At 46.9% G+C, this 14,001-nt stretch overlaps 1 protein-coding gene across 2 annotated transcripts in view; it reads right to left on the bottom strand.

Moving 5' to 3' along the window:
* LOC135549570 (rho family-interacting cell polarization regulator 2-like) overlaps positions 1-14,001 on the bottom strand; it is a 101,441-nt gene that overhangs the window by 72,144 nt on the left and 15,296 nt on the right. Inside the window, exon 1 of one of the 2 annotated variants that reach the window (XM_064979649.1) lies at positions 3,523-3,753. The exons of the other annotated variant lie outside the window; for it this stretch is intronic. The gene's annotated coding sequence lies outside the window, so the exon portion shown is untranslated. Of the gene's footprint in view, positions 1-3,522; positions 3,754-14,001 lie in introns of those variants that run through there. 2 annotated transcript variants of the gene reach the window in all.

Below are 14,001 nucleotides of genomic sequence, written 5' to 3'. Positions count from 1 at the left end.
ATCCTAGCAGCCCCTACTTCATCTCCTCTCCTGTTGTATCATAGCAGCCCCTCCTTCATCTCCCCTCCTGCTGTATCATAGCAGCCCCTCCTTCATCTCCTCTCCTGATGTATCCTAGCAGCCCCTCCTTCATCTCCTCTCCTGATGTATCCGAGTAGCCCCTCCTTCATCAACCTCTCCTGATGTATCATAGCAGCCCCTCCTTTATCCCCCCCTGCTGCCTAATACTAGCCACTCCTGCAGGATATCATAAATTCTCTTTCTCATCCAACTCCCTAACCCCAATCCCAACATCCCCTTTTGCCTTCTCTAACTAGTTAAATAAAGGCTAAATAAAAAATAAATAAAAACTAAATTCCAACTCTTCTCCCCTTTCCTTCCCACCTCGCCCATTCTTCTGCTGTTTCATCACAGAAGCTCCTCATGAGGAATATCAGAAATCCCCATTTTACTCCCACATCTATCCATTCTCTTCCCTCCCGATTTACAAGCTCCCCTCTTCCCCTCCCCAACTCAGATGTACATCCTTCCCCATTCCTCAACTACTGTCTAAGCAGCCCCTCCAGAGGAATGTTAAAAAAATAAATCCTCTTCTCAATTTAACTCTCAACTCCACCCCTCCTACCATCCCCAGAAATACCTCTCCCGCTTAAGGATGCCTCTGTCAGGGATGGACGTGTCAGGACACCAGAGACAGAGTCTGTCCGGAGGAAGGATAACATGACAGGGGTATCTCTAGAACAGATAACCCCAAGAGTCCAGGTCAGGTCACTAGATCCTGGTGGGACACTGACTGATTAAAACCTAAAATAAGCCTGGGAGAGGTCTGGATGAAACCCGGTTTACGGTATAGACTGTGGACTAAACAGAACAATACTATAGAGCTGTTGGTTTGAATAAAGAACAATGACTTTGATTCCTGTGGATTAATAACACAATGGAAGCTTGTTTCTCATTTGGGAAAGTAACTGTTAGGCTTTTTCAGGAACTAGAGATTTGCATGAAATTCTAAGAATCAGTGTTCTCTCTCTCCCAGCTGGGCGTCCTTACAACACTGCTGGCCACAACGTCTGCTACACTCCTTATGAAATGTTTATCAGCTGTGAAAACTAAAAGGCACACCATTTTAAAGATTGCAAGGCCAACATTTCTTAAGGAATTAGAACCACACACATATGGACACACACGGGCATGTGCACGCACACACACACACAGTTCTCTATTCCGAGAAAATGAAATAGGGTGTTCTTGAAGAGCTCAGTACAAAAAGTCAAATGTTATGATACAGAGTTTCTTAGACCACCTCAGCGTTAAAACACTGAGCGTTTTCAGTTTCCCCCTAACCTTAAGCCTTGACATTCATCTTTCCATTTTTGCTCTGTATTTAGTGTGGGCTGCAGATTACACACGCACAGCTTGGTGTAGGCTGCTGATTACAGCATTAGAGACCATACAAAAGACCTGAGGACTGACGTTCCCTGCAGTCTTGTATGGCGCCACATGTCATTGTGTTCAGGGGCCCTCCCTGTTGCATTGAGGAGAAGAACAATCAGCGAAGAACACGCCGTGTTTGTCTGAATTTACACCAGACCACAGTGCTATAATCATTTATTTAATGAGCCAGAGAGAGAGAGGGAATGAGAGAAAGAGGAGAAGAGATGAGAGGGGGAGAGGGGGAGAAAGAGAGAGGGGGAGAGACAAGGGGGCAGAGGGAGAAAAAAGGAAAGAGCGAAAGAGAGAGAGGGAGAAAAAAGGAGAGAGTGAAAGAGAGAGAGGGAGAAAAAAGGAGAGAGTGAAAGAGAGAGAGGGAGAATAAAGGAGAGAGTGAAAGAGAGAGAGGGAGAATAAAGGAGAGAGTGAAAGAGAGAGAGGGAGAAAAAAGGAAAGCGCAAAAGGGAGAAAAAAGGAGAGAGTGAAAGAGAGAGAGGGAGAAAAAAGGAGAGAGTGAAAGAGAGAGAGGGAGAATAAAGGAGAGAGTGAAAGAGAGAGAGGGAGAAAAAAGGAGAGAGTGAAAGAGAGAGAGGGAGAAAAAAGGAGAGAGTGAAAGAGAGAGAGGGAGAATAAAGGAGAGAGTGAAAGAGAGAGAGGGAGAAAAAAGGAAAGAGCGAAAGAGAGAGAGGGAGAAAAAAGGAGAGAGTGAAAGAGAGAGAGGGAGAAAAAAGGAAAGAGCGAAAGAGAGAGAGGGAGAAAAAAGGAGAGTGAAAGTCCTGGAAAGGCCGGTAGAAGGGGACTGGGAACTGGGGCGGTTTCTGGCAGCAGCGATGCCAGCTGGTTTAGGCCTTGGCATCCTACTTCTAACCCCCGTCCTGAGTCTTACCATCAAAACGACTAACTAAACCAATATGGCCTGGCAATGGAGCAAAGCCCTTCAGTTAAACCATATCAAGGCAAGGCGTTTTCTACAGAGAAACATTTTACCCTTGAAGTGACCTTTTCTGAAATCAAAACATGCCGCTGGAGTGGAGTGGAGGGCATAGCAGTGGGCTATAGGATGGTGTTTGTAATGCATTAATGAGAACATGACATTTCCACTGATGTCTGTACACTTCAGTAACATATCAGGACAGGCAATAAGAGGAGGGGATGAAGTAACCTGTGTTATTGCGTGATACTGCTTTTCATTGTCAATTCTATTATATCATGCTTATGTTGTGAGAGAATGCAAAGAGTAAGATACTGAATCCTTTAAGAAACCTTAAATTATGAATGGGCTGTGATCTCTGGCCTTACAACAGGTATAGGTAGTAAACTAAACCCAGTAACTGCATTTGAAATTGACAATAGCATAATGCCCCTGACCTCTCCTAAACCCGCAGGGGAATTTCTTAAAATCCCTGCTTGCTGACCCAGTTCACTCTCTGTCCATGAGAGTTATGGTGAGTGTCCTTCTCCCCTTCTACAACACTATGTGAACCAAACTCCCAAACACACAAGTGCAGTTATTCTCCCAAACCTACAATCACAAGACTGACATTTACCATTTAACCCCCAATTTCCTAAACCCAAATCCCAACCACAGCGCAGCTCTGAGTTAGAGTTATGGCATTAACATCACAACGGATCATGATGAAGCGACCGCTGTGGTCAGAAGCAAAGGAAAGTGGTCAACAAGCTCATGAAGAAACATGTTCACCGACACCGAGACCTCAAGAGAAACTGTCAAGTATGATTGTGATCGGTCGATGATCAGTTTATCCTCACGATATAGGAGGCGGTATCTCGTCATAGCTAACCAATTATATGGGATCTGATGTTGACATCCACAATTGCAAAATAGTTTTGTAGTTGAATAAAATGCATCCGTTTTATGTATTGTTAAGGCAATATTCACACGTGTTTAGTTGTCTATTTCGTAAGTGTTTATGGGTATCGTTTACTGACCCATTGCCCTACTAAAGCCCTTCTAACTTACGAATCTCTTGTATAAAGACTACTCATCGAGCTCGCATCTTGCTCAAGCAATATAAGAAAAGTTCTTATTTAGTCTAAATGCAAGACAAGAGAGAAAATCTAGCAACTCACCTCTGAAAAACTTATCTCAACTAAATCATATGTATTGTCTGCTAACTGCGCCGCTCCATCCGTGTATAAAGGAGAAGCCCCGCTTTCCAACGTGAACCTTCGGTCCACTTGATCAATAAAACAATGAATTCAACTGTTCGATTCGGTCAATTCCTTCCCTCTTCTGAACGTTTATCTTTTTCCCTTGATAAAACAGCCTACAAACCCTCGCTCCTACCAATTTCATGTGTACGTTCCAGTTTGGATTTGTAGCGCTTGCCCCGAGCAGCGTTGGACCAATGAACAAGCAGAGTTGTAACGGTAGGCGGGGCCGCTCATTTCACCTCACAACACAACAGGCGACGAGTTGGCGTCCCTGCAAAGACATCGGCAGTTCGGCACTATTCGGTCATTGCTGTTAGTGCATGCGGGCCAGGGCGACGGACTGGGGTAAAGTAAACCCACTGTGTTTACACAGCTGTCACGGTATGGACTATCTCTGCATTCCCACTGCCCCTCCAGATAGGCTATGATTAAGCCGCTGCTGAGCCTGTAAAGGGGTCGCAGTCTATTTGTACATTTGGCTACACAGGCCCCTACACGTCATGAAGAGTGGAGGATTTTATTAGCAAAAGCTTCATCTTTCTGTATGGATCAATAATCATATTAATATAATGCATAAACCATTACATTGCATAGATATTATATTTACTTTGAGCAACAATCCTCCTCAAGGACAAAAAATATTTTCAGAACAGAAGTCAAGATCAGGGTCAGGGCCATGTCCATTTGGTCCAGGGCATCTCAAATCTATTTTTCTTCAAGAGTGTTTACAGAAATGGCATTAGGAAAACAAATTAAATTGAACCAGGGACAGGACAAACAGTTTAATCTGTAGCTACCTTAACTGCATGTATGACTAATAGGGTACAGCTCCACAGTACAGCGCCGCACCGACATGAAAATAGATTTCCACTTTAACTAACTGGCTTTTACTATGATGAGTGGCCTGCCATGGTTGTTATAATCCAGCGAGGACAACTTGATTGGCCCTCATAAGAGATGTGGTTCCTGTTCCACCCCATCCTACATGGAGGGAGGGATGGATGATGGAGGGATGGATGATGGAGGGATGGATGATGGAGGGATGGATGGAGGGATGGATGATGGATGGATGGAGGGATGGATGATGGATGGATGGATGGGTGATGGAGGGATGGATGGATGGATGGAGGGATGGATGATGGAGGGATGGATGGAGGGATGGATGATGGATGGATGGATGAATGATGGAGGGAGGGATGGATGGATGATGGAGGGATGGAGGATAGAGGGATGGATGATGGAGGGATGGAGGGATGATTGATGGATGGATGGATGATGGAGGGATGATTGATGGATGGATGGATGATGGAGGGATGGATGGATGGATGGATGGATGGATGATGGAGGGATGGATGGATGGATGGATGGATGGATGGAGAGGGATGGATGGATGGATGATGGTGGGATGGAGGAATGATGGAGGGATGGATGGAAGATGGAGGGATGGATGGAGGGATGGATAGAGGGATGGATGATGGAGGGATGGATGATAGAGGGATGGATGATGGAGGGATGGAGGGATGGATGATGGAGGGATGGAGGAATGATGGAGGGATGGATGGATGATGGAGGGATGGATGGATGGATGATGGAGGGATGGAGGAATGATGGAGGGATGGCTGGAGGGAATGATGGAGGGATGGATGGATGATGGAGGGATGGATGGATGGATGATGGAGGGATGGAGGAATGATGGAGGGATGGCTGGAGGGAGGGATGGAGGGATGGATGGATGGATGATGGAGGGATGGTGGGATGGAGGAATGATAGAGGGATGGTTGATGTAGGGATGGATGGAGGGATGGCGGGATGGAGGGACAGGGGGATGGATGATGGATAGAGTGAGGGATTGGGTGGAAAATGGGCTGTCTGATCAAATCAATCAGTCGAATTTTAATACAGAGGAAGGAACTTCGTAATGAACCCACTGGGCACAGACGTCAATTCAATGTCTTTTCCACATTGATTCAACATCATTTCATTGAAATGACGTGGAAACAACGTTGATTCAACCAGTGTGTCCAGTGGGAAGTAACTTATTGCATGTGTTTGTACACATGCATATACACACACTCCTACTCCTACATGTGCACATACACGGACACACACACATGTAAATAGTGTCATACATGCACTCAAACATATTCAGTTGACCTTGATCTTATGATCTTTGTTGTCCTTGATGTCTTCTGTTTTTTGCATTGTTGTTTTCTGTTTTCCTTTTCCTTTATTCTCTTTTGTTCATTTTGTTGGTTGTTTGCGCATTGGGGGACAGGGGCTTGGGGGTGGGAAATTGAATTATTTAATTAAATATTTATCGGGGGTGGGGACTGTGAGGGGAGTCTCAGAGGGTTGAGCAGCTTCACTGCAACTAGATTGTATATTTTAATATTCAATATTAAAAAATAAAAAATTTAATGTAAAAAATTATTAATGTCGTCAAGGGTTACTGTAATGACATTTGGGGCTGTTTTATCCAAATCAATGTGTATTGTTTTATCTAAATCAAAGTGTATTGTTTTATCTAAATCAACATGTATTGTGCACATTATACAGCAGGTATGAACAGTTAAGTGTCAATATTATTATGTTTCATTTCTATACCATGATCATGATCTCAAAGATGAAACTTGATTTAGACTAATCAACTTTTGAGCATAAATTAATTGTGGCAACTACCAGCATTGTCCTGGCACAGTACAGCAACGCAGTATTCCAAGTGTCACCGTGCAGCTCTGTTCTGTGTGATCAAGGTGTAGAATAAGGGATGAGAAGGTTAACAAGCAAATACACACACAACACACACAACACACAACACACACCAAAAGCAGTTGGTATCGTCCCAATTTCTGAAAAAGCCAGAAAAACATATATATTAGTAATGTCGCTGCTGGGAGGTGAATACTGTTCAGAGGTTATGCTGACGTAACTCTGTCAAGCTGCTGTTCTGTTCATGAACACCGTATTGTGTAAACCTCTGTGGTTTCTCACTCAGGCAGGCAGTGTGTTTCAGCCTGCGGCTACAGGGCACAGACACCTACACAGTAACATCCTCTCCTCTCCTCTCCTCTATCCTCTCCTCTATCCTCTCCCCTCCCCTCTCGTCTCCTCTCCTCTATCCTCTCCTCTATCCTCTCCTCTATCCTCTCCTCTATCCTCTCCTCTATCCTCTCCTCTATCCTCTCGTCTCGTCTCCTCTATCCTCTCCTCTATCCTCTCCTCTATCCTCTCCTCTATCCTCTCCTCTATCCTCTCCTCTATCCTCTCCTCTATCCTCTCCCCTCCCCTCTCGTCTCGTCTCCTCTCCTCTCCTCTATCCGCTCCTCTATCCTCTCCTCTATCCTCTCCTCTATCCTCTCCTCTATCCTCTCCTCTATCCTCTCCTCTATCCTCTCCCCTCCCCTCTCGTCTCCTCTCCTCTCCTCTCCTCTATCCTCTCCTCTATCCTCTCCCCTCCCCTCTCGTCTCCTCTCCTCTCCTCTATCCTCTCCTCTATCCTCTCCCCTCCCCTCTCGTCTCCTCTCCTCTCCTCTATCCTCTCCCCTCCCCTCTCGCCTCCTCTCCTCTATCCTCTCCTCTATCCTCTCCTCTATCCTCTCCCCTCCCCTCTCGTCTCCTCTCCTCTCCTCTATCCTCTCCTCTATCCTCTCCCCTCCCCTCTCGTCTCCTCTCCTCTCCTCTATCCTCTCCCCTCCCCTCTCGTCTCCTCTCCTCTATCCTCTCCTCTATCCTCTCCTCTATCCTCTCCTCTATCCTCTCCTCTATCCTCTCCTCTATCCTCTCCCCTCCCCTCTCGTCTCCTCTCCTCTATCCTCTCCTCTATCCTCTCCTCTATCCTCTCCTCTATCCTCTCCCCTCCCCTCTCGTCTCCTCTCCTCTATCCTCTCCTCTATCCTCTCCTCTATCCTCTCCTCTATCCTCTCCCCTCTCGTCTCCTATCCTCTCCTATCCTCTCCTCTATCCTCTCCTCTATCCTCTCCTCTATCCTCTCCTCCATCCTCTCCTCCATCCTCTCCCCTCCCCTCTCGTCTCCTCTCCTCTCCTCTATCCTCTGCTCTATCCTCTCCCCTCCCCTCTCCTTCCTCTCTCCCCTCTCCTCTCCTCTCAGCTGGCGTACAGCTCATCCTGTAATTACGGGTAGCTGTCATCAACAGCCCCCGACCAGCAGCTATATTTACTGGAGAGCCAACAAACAGACCCAGCTCCCTGGTAGAATCACTTAAAAGAGCTGCTAAGCCATGGATGGAAGGATTAGCGGCTGGACTGATCCCAGATCAGTTTGAGTATTGGTAGAAGGATTAGATCCTTGACTGGTTCCAGATCGGTTTGTGTAGCGAGCTATGGGTAGAAGGATTAGAGCCTGGATGGGTCCCAGATCAGTTTGTGACATTGACCAATAGAAGATTAATTCACACAACAGGACGTAATGTTACGGGTCTGAATGGGACCACCTCTCTCAGACATCTCAGCCGACACCCCTCTTTCAATCCCTCGCCCCCGGAGCACTTGTGACCACTTACATGGAGAGAGCCACTCGGACATGCCATATGACAGGGGGAAAGGGCGAAGGGGGGCAAAAGATCAAGGGCAGTGACATCTGAGGGTGAGAGTGGAACAGGGAGAGTTAGGGTGGGAGGGGTCAGTGGAACAGGGAGGGTTAGGGTAGGAGGGGTCAGTGGAACAGGGAGGGTTAGGGTGGGAGGGGTCAGTGGAACAGGGAGGGTTAGGGTAGGAGGGGTCAGTGGAACAGGGAGGGTTAGGGTGGGAGGGGTCAGTGGAGCAGGGAGGGTTAGAGAGCAAGGGTTCAGTGGAACAGGGAGGGTTAGGGTGGGAGGGGTCAGTGGAACAGGGAGGGTTAGGGTGGGAGGGGTCAGTGGAACAGGGAGGGTTAGAGAGCAAGGGTTCAGTGGAACAGGGAGAGTTAGGGTGGGAGGGGTCAGTGGAACAGGGAGGGTTAGGGTAGGAGGGGTCAGTGGAACAGGGAGGGTTAGGGTAGGAGGGGTCAGTGGAACAGGGAGGGTTAGGGTGGGAGGGGTCAGTGGAGCAGGGAGGGTTAGAGAGCAAGGGTTCAGTGGAACAGGGAGGGTTAGGGTGGGAGGGGTCAGTGGAACAGGGAGGGTTAGGGTGGGAGGGGTCAGTGGAACAGGGAGAGTTAGGGTGGGAGGGGTCAGTGGAACAGGGAGGGTTAGGGTAGGAGGGGTCAGTGGAACAGGGAGGGTTAGGGTGGGAGGGGTCAGTGGAACAGGGAGGGTTAGGGTAGGAGGGGTCAGTGGAACAGGGAGGGTTAGGGTGGGAGGGGTCAGTGGAACAGGGAGGGTTAGAGAGCAAGGGTTCAGTGGAACAGGGAGAGTTAGGGTGGGAGGGGTCAGTGGAACAAGGAGGGTTAGGGTAGGAGGGGTCAGTGGAACAGGGAGGGTTAGGGTGGGAGGGGTCAGTGGAACTGGGAGGGTTAGAGAGGGAGGGGTCAGTGGAACAGGGAGGGTTAGGGTGGGAGGGTTAGAGAGGGAGGGGTCAGTGGAACTGGGAGGGTTAGAGAGGGAGGGGTCAGTGGAACTGGGAGGGTTAGAGAGGGAGGGGTCAGTGGAACTGGGAGGATTAGAGAGGGAGGGGTCAGTGGAACTGGGAGGGTTAGAGAGGGAGGGGTCAGTGGAACAGGGAGGGTTACGGAGGGAGTGGTCAGTGGAACAGGGAGGGTTAGAGAGGGAGGGGTCAGTGGTGTAATTACCATAGTGATGTTGTACATCCTACTAGACACCATAGTGATGTTTTACATCCTACTAGACACCATAGTAATGTTTTACATCCTACTAGACACCATAGTAATGTTTTACATCCTACTAGACACCATAGTGATGTTTTACATCCTACTAGACACCATAGTGATGTTTTACATCCTACTAGACATCATAGTAATGGAGGCCATGTACAGCCATGTCTCAGGCCTCGTTACCACCCTGGAAATAGCCTGGTTCATTGTATGTTTGAGAGAATGCCTCCTTGAGTCCTCCAAACACTGAACCACTTTAACTGTATAGACTGAAGAGTACTGTATGTGATCACCCTGTGATCACTCGGCTTCACAGCTGATGCCTGCCATACCCTCATCCTACTCCTCCTCTGTTCCTTTGGTGATGTAGAGGTTAACCCCTGCAGCCCCTAGTATCACTCCCGATCCCCAGTCGCTCTCATTTGTTGACTTCTGCAACTGTAAAAGCCTTGGGTTCATGCATGTTAACATCAGAAGCATCCTCCCTAAGTTTGTTTTATTCACTGCTTTAGCACACTCCGCCAACACAGATGTCCTAGTCGTGTCTGAATCCTGGCTTAGGAAGAAGAAGAAAATCAGAAATTTCCATCCCCAATTACAACCTTTCCTGTCCAGACAGAACTGCTAAAGGGGGCAGATTTGCAATCTACTGTAGAGCTCTGTCATACTATCCAGGTCTATGCCCAAACAGTTCGAGCTTCTACTTTTAAAGATCCATCTCTCCAGAAATAGGTCCCTCACTGTTGTTATAGACCCCCCTCAGCTCCCAGCTGTGCCCTGGACACCATATGTGAATTGATTGCCAACCATCTATCGTCAGAGTTCATACTACTAGGTGACCTAAATTGGGATATGCTTAACACCCCGGCCGTCCTACAATCTAAACTAGATGCCCTCAATCTCCCACAAATTATCAAGGAACCTACCAGGTACAACCCCAAATCCGTTAACATGGGCACCCATATAGATATCATCCTGACCAACTTGCCCTCTAAATACACCTCTGCTGTTTTCAACCAGGATCTCAGCGATCAATGCCTCATTGCCTGCGTCCGTTATGGGTCCCCGGTCAAACAACCACCCCTCATCACTGTCAAACGCTCCCTAAAACGCTTATGCGAGCAGGCCTTTCTAATCAACCTGGCCTGGGTATCCTGGAAGGATATTGACCGCCTGGTTGTTCTTTAAAAGTGCTTTCCTCACCATCTTAAATAAGCAAAAAAAGTTGAACTAAGAGCGGTTATAGCCCTTGGTTCACTCCAGACTTGACTGCCCTTGACCAGCACAAAAACACCCTGTGGCGTACTGCAATAGCTTCGAATTGTCCCCGCAATATGCAACTTTTCAGGGAAGTCAGGAACCAAAACATACAGTCTGTCACGGCTGGCTTAAGGACTGGACGAAGGTGCAGCATGGTAAGCATACATTTGAACTTTATTTAAAAATGACGCCGACAAACCGAAGAACAAAAAAACAAACGTGAAGCTTTGGGCTATGTGCCCTGAAGAACACAAAGTTAACTTCCCACAAAACAGGTGGGGGAAAAGGGTACCTAAGTATGGTTCTCAATCAGAGATGACGATAGACAGCTGTCCCTGATTGAGAACCATACCAGGCCAAGACATAGAAAAAAGGACATGGAATGCCTACCCTAGTCACACCCTGGCCTAACCAAAATAGAGAATAAAAAGCCTCTCTATGGCCAGGGCGTGACACAGTCAGTTAGGAAAGCAAAGGCTAGCTTTTTCAAACAGAAATTTGCATCCTGCAGAACTAATTCCAAAAAGTTTTGGAACACTGTAAAGTCCATGGAGAATAAGAGCACCTCCTCCCAGCTGCCCACTGCACTGAGACTAGGAAACACTGTCACCACTGCTAAATCCACAATAATCGAGAATTTCAAGAAGCATTTCTCTATGGCTGGGCATGCTTTCCAGCTGGCAAACCCAACCCTGGCCAACAGCTCTGCACCCCCCGCAGCAACTGGCCCAAGACCCCCCCCCCGTTTCTCCTTCACCCAAATCCAGACAGCTGATGTTCTGAAAGAGCTGCAAAATCCACGGTCATGCCCCTCTCTTCAAAAAGGGAGACACTCTAGATCCAAACTGTTACAGACCTATATCCTTCCTGCCCTGCCTTTCTAAAGTCTTCGAAAGCCAAGTGAACAAACAGATTACCGACCATTTCGAATCCCACCGTACCTTCTCCGCTACGCAATCTGGATTCCGAGCTGGTCACGGGTGCTCCTCAGCCATGCTCAAGGTCCTAAAACATATCATAACCGCCATCGATAAAAGACAGTACTGTGCAGCCATCTTCATCAACCTGGCCAGGGCTTTCGACTCTGCCAATCACCGTAATCTTATTGGTAGACTCAACAGCCTTGGTTTCTCTAATGACTGCCTCGCCTGGTTCGCTCAGATAGAGTTCAGAGTGTCAAATCGGAGGGCCTGTTGTTCGGACCTCTGGCAGTCTCTATGGGGGTGCCACAGGGTTCAATTCTCGGGCCGACTCTTTTCTCTGTACATCAATGATGGCGCTCTTGCTGCTGGTGATTCTTTGATCCACCTCTACGCAGATTACACCATTCTGTATACATCTGTCTCATCTCTGGACACTGTGTTAACAAACCTCCAAACGAGCTTCAACGTCATACAACATTCCTTCCTTTGCCTCCAACTGCTCTTAAATGCTAGTAAAACAAAATGCATGATCTTCAACCGATCGCTGCCCGCACCCGCTCGCCCAACTACCATCACTACTCTGGACAGTTCTGACTTAGAATATGTGGACAACTATAAATACCTCGGTATCTGGCTAGACTGTAAACTCTCCTTCCAGACTCACATTAAGCAGCTCCAATCCAAAGTTAAATCTAGAATTGGCTTCCTATTTCACAACAAAGCCTCCTTCACTCATTCTGCCAAACATACCCTCGTAAAACTGACTATCCTACCGATCCTCGACTTTGGCGATGTCATTTACAAAATAGCCTCCAACACTACTCAGCAAATTGGATGCAGTCTATCACAGTGCCATCCGTTTTGTCACCAAAGTCACATATACTACTCACCACTGCAACCTGTATGCTCTCGTTAGCTAGTCCTCGCTACATATTAGTCGCCAAACCCACTGGCTCCAGGTCATCTATAAGTCTTTGCTAGGTAAAGCTCCACCTTATCTCAGCTCACTGGTCATCATAGCAACATCCACCCATAGCACTCGCTCCAGCAGGTATATTTCACTGGTCATCCCCAAAGCCAACACCTCCTTTGGCTCCCCATACCCATCATGAGGTTGCTACAACCTAGCCTATGAATGAAAGTTTACAACTCAGATGCACACAGGTCGGGTGAAAAATTTGAGATGACAGAGAGTGACACATGGACAGACAGTGACACATTTAATAAATTGCACACTCTTGCATGCATCTAGCTGATTTAGGGTGTAATCATTAGTCCAACAGTTGCAAACAAGAGTTTCTATTGGACAAATTAGGGTACTTTTATCCCTGTTTCGTTTGCTTCCGTTTAAGAAACGTTTTTAAACAGAATCAACAGAACGAACCCCTGATCACGCATAAACACAGTTTGCTTTCATAACAGCCACCGTGTATTCCTTCTAGCCTCTATGCACTCTCCTCCTCTCACCTTTGCCCTTCATTTGAACAACACATCAGCTGTATGTGACAACAACAAAAAAATTCCAAGTCAAACCATGTCATAACCGCTACACACAGCCTGCATCATTGTCCCCATATTAGCTAAAGTAACATCATAATCAACATAGCTAAAATAACTAATGTGTTAGTAAAACCGCTACAATCATGCAGTAACGTGACAGTGGATAGTCAGTAAGCAGTTACATCAGTGGGCCCCGGTGGCAATAAATTAATAAAACCAAAAGCTTACCTTGACTTGGAAGAGTTCCAGTTTTGTGTTGGATAGTCATAGCCAGCTAGCTAACATAGCATCCCTCTGTTTGCGCCAGGTGTTTGAGTAACTAAACTAGCCAGCTGCATTTGCTAGCTAAGTAAGTGAAACTGAAAGTGTAAAAAATGACACTCTCTCTTTTGCTTCTCCTTCCTTTTTGAATAAATGAATTCATTCAAAACTGTTCAACTATTGTCTTTCGCTCTCTTTGAGTCAACTTCTCACCACATTTTATACACTGCAGTCCTAGCTAGCTTATGCTTTCAGTACTAGATTCACTCTCTGATACTTGATTGGGTGAACAAAATGTCAGCTCATGCTGCAAGAGCTCTGATAGGTTGGAGGACGTCCTCCGGAAGTTGTCATAATTACTGTGTATGTCTATGGAAGGGGGAGAGAACCAAGAGCCTCCTAGGTTTTGTATTGAAGTCAATGTAGCAAGAGGAGGACGTAAGCTAGCTGTCCTCCGGCTACATCATGGGCCTGCAGGCTAGCCTAGTGTTTAGAGCTTTCGACTATTAACCGGAAGGTTGCAAGTTCAAACCCCTGAGCTGACAAGGTACAAATCTGTCGTTCTGCCCCTGAACAGGCAGTTAACCCACTGTTCCTAGGATGTCATTGAAAATTTTAATTTGTTCTTAACTGACTTGCCTAGTTAAATAAAGGTAAAATAAAATAAGTGGTGCTACCCTACAG

Source organism: Oncorhynchus masou, chromosome 12, assembly GCF_036934945.1.
Source record: "Oncorhynchus masou masou isolate Uvic2021 chromosome 12, UVic_Omas_1.1, whole genome shotgun sequence".
NCBI classification, from domain to species: domain Eukaryota; kingdom Metazoa; phylum Chordata; class Actinopteri; order Salmoniformes; family Salmonidae; genus Oncorhynchus; species Oncorhynchus masou.
The sequence above is the reverse complement of the archived record's forward strand: the minus strand, read 5'-3'. Positions and strand labels throughout refer to the sequence as shown.